The following is a 6,000-nucleotide window of genomic DNA, read 5'->3' as shown; positions in this document are numbered from 1 at the left end:
CTGGCAAGAAGAGCGTCTATTGCCTAACCCTAACTGCCTTTGATTTGAGTGGCTTGCTAGGTCATTTCAGAGTCAACCACATTGCTATGGGTTGGAAATGAAGTATAGGCCAGACCAACTAAGAATAGCAGAGTTCCTTCCCTAAAGGGACATTAGTGAACCCAAGATGGGTGTTTTGGTACCGTGGGGTCATTATTGAGACCAGCTTCCAATTCCAGGCTTTATATTAATCAGTTGAATTAATGAATTGAATTCAAGTTCCACCAGTTGCTGTGATGGAATTTGAGCCAATGTCCCCAGGTTATTAGCCTTGGTCTTGAGGATTCCAGCGATATTATTATTATGCCACCATTATCCCACAATGGTGAACTCAAAGAGATTGCTGGTGTGGCCCTTGACCACCAAGGTCAAATTGAAGGTCAGGGCAGGTGCTTGGGCATTTTTTTATGGGAAATAGTTTTATCTGGCATTTATATGGCATGAATGCCAATATTCTTTTGTCAACCCAAGGTAGGGTGTGTCAGAATAGGAGCTAAGTTCTTGAAAGCATTTGAAAAAGTTTAGAAGGCATATTTGAAGCAATTAGTAACCTTTGACATGGCTGAAAGGGAGCGGGAGTGGGAATAAGAAGTGATGACTGCTTGAGGCAAGCGTTTCTGACATCACTGATCCTTGTTCCCCGGAAACATGGCCACAGTGCAGAAATAGTGCTAACATTTGCTTTCAGTGGTCTTTTGCTACAATAGCAGAAGGAATTGTCTGATGTTGATCAGACTTGGTGCATATTGATTTTGTTTCTATTGCTGGGAAACTCCAGTTGATATGTATGCATCATTTCGCTTCTTAGTAATTATGTTACCTCCAAAGCAAAGTTCATTCAGTATTACTTAGTCATACAGAGATGAGCCTGTAACAAAATAATGACTGACTTGAGTTTTTTTTTGATTAGTTCACTCAACGTGTTGGATCTCAAATTTATGGCTTTGAACTTGTTTTGGGTACAGGAAGGGGGAATCTTGGGGCATGATTCAGAAAGTCCATTAGATTTTCACTAACTTCTCTCTGGATAGGGGGAAGTATACCTGCGAGATGCTGGAATACGTGAAAGAATGGTCTAAATGGGAGCCACTAAGCCCGTTTTCCTAATCGGAATCATTCCTGGAATTGCTTAGAAATCCTCAGATTTTTCAAATTTTTCATGTGTCTTTGGGCTGGTCACAAGGTCCATTCCTGCAAGCAAATAGCAAAATGCCAATTCTAAATTCCCTTCTCTTTCAGGGAATGCCAGAAACGGGGCTTCTTTTTACCAGCGACTCAATCTCCGGCAAGGATGGTCGGCTTGCCAAAGGTTCAATCCCAGGCCATAGGGGCAATTTTGAGGCCAAACTCAGGATCACCAGTGCAGGCGCAAAATCCCATAAAGAATCGGAAAATGGGATTCTCCCTGGTGAGACCGTGATTTCCAATATTCAAGCCCCCTTGCCAGTGGAGTAACCCTAAACACACTGCAGGAGGCCAGGAACCGTATTTTAATACATTAACATATCATTATCCAGAAGTCACTCCGGAACTTTTCACCTCACTGAACATTCAGCAGCAATGCCATTTACAACAGGTCTCCATAAACGTGAACCGGACAACCTCACCTTCAAGAGAGATGGCGGAGGTGAGATTTCAAGCAGTCATCATCCTTCAGAGTGTTCAATGCTAATGGGGCATCAAAGCGGATGTGGACGATACAGATGAGTGGACTTTGGGGGGAGGGGTGAAGCCACGAATCTGGGGAACGGGTCCTTCCAGGCCTTACCTTCCTCTTGGCTGATATACAGGCAATGCTTCCTCTGACCTTCTTCCTGGGTTTGCGTCCAAGTTGTCACTGATTGAGTGCCCTTCCTTGGTGGGAGCTTGATAGTGGATGGGAAGAAGCTATTACAGAGGGGCAACACGAGGGGTGATTATAAGGTCCCTCAGTGGAGTTCTATGAGGGGTCAGGCTGCAAGGGGGGTGCTTCCCTGCCTCCTGGGGCATGAAGATTCTCTCACTTGGGGAAGTGCGACTGCAGTGTGTTCTGAACCCACACTCAGACAACAGCGTGAGACCAAAGGGGTGAATCTGCACGGAAGTTCAAATCCGCTTCTCAGGGAAGTGTGAGTGTCAAGAATAAGCCTGGATGAGCATGGCTGTGGCTGTGGCTGACGGAAGGCAGTTCAACTCTACAGCACTTGTGACTTGGGAGGATAAGGGTTCCCTTTCGGAATGAGCTAATTGCAATCTTACTTGGAATCAACTGTGCCGCATCAGCCATAAGAGGAGGTCAGTTGCCAGAACAATAACCTCGCCCTTCCTTGGCGAGCCAATCCTGCTAACTAAAGCTCCAGAGCTAAATATCAGTGCCACTGATTGGAGCCAAGCTCCGAACGATTTGGAACCCTGGGCCCCAAGTATTGGAATGCAAAGCTGATCCAAGTTTCAGCATGACACAGATTACACTAATGTGTCCCCCTGCTAAAGGTGGGATGGTGATGTCCATCATCTCTCACTCCATTCAATATCATAATGGGGGCCACCTTAGAAGAACCCTGTCAGGACACAAATGTTGGTTTCATGCAGCCACCAAACTGCCCTTTCACAATATGCCCGCTTTTTGAGGGTTGGGGGTTGGGAATCGCTGTGAGGGGTTAGATGTTGCTGAGAACATAACAACATAAGAAATAGGAGCAGGAGTAGGCCATCTAGCCCTTCGAGCCTGCCCCGCCATTCAATAAGATCATGGCTGATCTGAAGTGGAACAGTTCCACTTACCTGCCTGCTCCCCATAACCCTTAATTCCCTTATCGATCAGAAATCTATCTACCTGTGACTTAAATATATTCAACGAGGTAGCCTCCACCACTTCAATGGGCAGAGAATTCCAGAGATTCACCACCCTCTGAGAGAAGAAATTCCTCCTCAACTTTGTCCTAAACTGCACTCCCCCCCCCTTATTTTGAGGCTGTGCCCTCTAGTTCTGGTTTCCTTTCTAAGTGGAAAGAATCTCTCTACCACTACCCTATCTAGCCCCTTCATTATCTTGTAAGTCTCTATAAGATCCCCCCTCAGCCTTCTAAACTCCAATGAGTACAGGCCCAGTCTATTTAATCTCTCCTCATAAACTAATCCCCTCATCTCCGGTATCAGCCTGGTGAACCTTCTCTGTACTCCCTCCAAGGCCAATATATCCTTTCGCGAATAAGGGGACCAAGACTGCATACAGTACGCCAGTTGTGGCCTCATCAGTGCCTTGTACAGTTGCAGCAAGATCTCCCTGCTTTTATATTCTATCCCCCTCACGATAAAGGCCAACATTTCATTTGCCTTCTTGATCACCTGCTGCACCTGCAGACTGAGTTTTTGCGATTCATGCACGAGGACCCCCAGGTCCCTCTGCACAGTAGCATGCTGCAGCTTTTCACCCTTTAAATAATATTCCTTCCTACTATTATTTCTTCCAAAGTGGATAACCTCACATTTGCCAACGTTATACTCCATCTGCCAGGTCCTCGCCCACTCACTCAGCCTATCCAAATCGCTCTGCAGACTTTCCACATCCTCCACGCAATTTGCTTTTCCACTCATCTTCGTGTCATCAGCAAACTTTGTTACCCTACACTCAGCCGCCTCCTCCAGATAGTCTATGTATATGGTAAACAATTGAGGCCCCAGAACCGATCCCTGTGGCACTCCACTAGTCACCAACTGCCAACCAGAAAAGCATCTATTGATTCCAACTCTCTGCTTCCTGTTAGATAGCCAATCCTCAATCCACGTTAACACTTTACCCCCAACTCTGTGTATCCTAACCTTCTGCAGCAACCTTTTGTGAGGCACCTTATCGAACGCCTTCTGGAAATCTAAAAACACCACATCCACCAGTTCCCCTCTGTCTGCCACACTAGTCACATCTTCATAAAAATCCAGTAAATTCGTCAAACACAATTTCCCCTTCATGAACCCATGCTGCGTCTGCTTGATCAAACTGTTCTTTTCTAGGTGTCCTGCTATTTCTTCTTTAATGATGGATTCTAGCATTTTCCCAACTACGGACATTAAGCCAACCGGCTTGTAGTTCCCTGCCTTTTGTCTGCTACCTTTTTTAAACAGCAGCGTAACAGTAGCTGTTTTCCAATCTGCCAGCACTTCCCCAGAGTTCAGTGAATTTTGATAAATAGTTACTAATACATCTGCTATCACCTCTGCCATTTCTTTCAGTACCATGGGATGCATTCCATCCGGTCCCGGGGACTTGTCTACCTTCAGTCCCATTAGTCTACCAAGCACTACCTCTCTAGTAACAGTAATTGTATTAAAGACCTCATCTCCTACCAACCCTCTATCTTTAATATTCGGTAAGCTATTTGTGTCCTCCTCCGTGAAGACCAACACAAAAAACTTATTTAAAGTCTCAACCATTTCCTCATTTCCCACCATTAAATCCCCCTTCTTGTCCTCCAAGGGTCCAACATTCACTCTAGCCACTCTCTTCTTGTTTACATATTTGTAAAAATTTTTACTATAATTTTTTATATTTAGAGCTAGTTTAGTTTCATACTCTATCTTTCCTTTCTTTATTGCTTTCTTAGTCATTCTTTGTTGATTTTTACATCTTTCCCAATCTTCTCATTCCCAACTATTTTTAGCCGCTCTGTATGCATTGGTTTTTAATTTAATAATCTCCTTTATTTCCTTTGATATCCACAGCTGGATATCCCTTTTCTTACAGTCCTTCTTTATCACCGGAATATATTTTTGCTGAGTACCAAAAAAGACCTCCTTGAAAATCCTCCACTGTTCCTCAGCTATCCTACCAACCAGTCTGCGCCCCCAGTCTACATTAGCCAATTATACTCCCCTCTGTTCAAGCAGAGGACACTCATTTGGGACTCTGCTTTCTCACCCTCCATCTGTATCAGGAATTCAACCATATTGTGATCACTCGTCCCTAAGGCTCTGGAGGGTCTATGCACTTCATCCTGATGAAGTTGTGAGGGAACCAATGTGAGGATAATTTGAGAGGGGAGAGTGTGAGGGATGGCAGTGAGGCATTTACTGAATGGCAAGTGTTTGGGTGATATATTCTGGAGAATCATGGAACCTGTGGAGTTGGCTTTTAGAACATAGAACACTACAGCACAAACAGGCCCTTTGGCCCACAAGTTGCGCCGATCACATCTATACCTACCAAGCCATAGAACTATCTGTAACTTCCAATCCCATTAGATCCCATATACTCATCCAGAAGTCTTTTAAAGGACCCCAGTGAGTTCGCCTCTACCACCACCGACGGCAGCTGATTCCACTCACTCACCACCCTCTGAGTGAAAAACTTTCCCCTAACATCTCCTCTATACTTGCTTCCCAGCAGTTTAAACCTGCTTTCTACTCCTTAGAGCAGCAGCAGAGACATTGACGTGCTGTGGGCACGTGGCTAGGACCAGTGGCCTCAGAGGAGTGAAAGCTTGTTCCAATAGCAGCACCACACTGACTGAGTTGATCTTTGTGGGCGTCCTCCAGCATCCAGGATGTTGAGGATCCATGCCTGCTTTTTGGAAAGCATGGGTGTTGCAGTGCTACCCTTCTTGATGCGTGGGGCTGAAAGTGTTTCACTCATAGGCAAGGAGTGGGTCAGATGGACTGCACACTTCCATGGTCTCTTGGGTTGAATGCCCCAGGCTGTACTCCTGCCCATCCGCTGGAGCCTTGTAACAGACAGTACTGGCCAAGGATCTTCCAACATCAGTCATCCTACCTGCAGATATCGAAGATTTAGTGCCATTGATGATTGCATCTATCCCGGGGAACAGTGGACCATCTTTGCCAAATCCTGAAAGAGCTGGCGCCTCATGGAATGGGAGGACACCCATTGTTGTAGCCCTTAAAGTTACCGTCACTTTGAATTCTTAAGAAAGTGGTTTGTTTCAGGGCAGCACGAGTGACCTGTGTAGCATCTCCTTGTCAGCCACA

Source organism: Carcharhinus amblyrhynchos, chromosome 13 (genome assembly GCF_965287045.1).
Source record: "Carcharhinus amblyrhynchos chromosome 13, sCarAmb.v2.hapA, whole genome shotgun sequence".
Lineage (NCBI taxonomy): Eukaryota > Metazoa > Chordata > Chondrichthyes > Carcharhiniformes > Carcharhinidae > Carcharhinus > Carcharhinus amblyrhynchos.
This window is presented reverse-complemented; position numbering follows the sequence as displayed.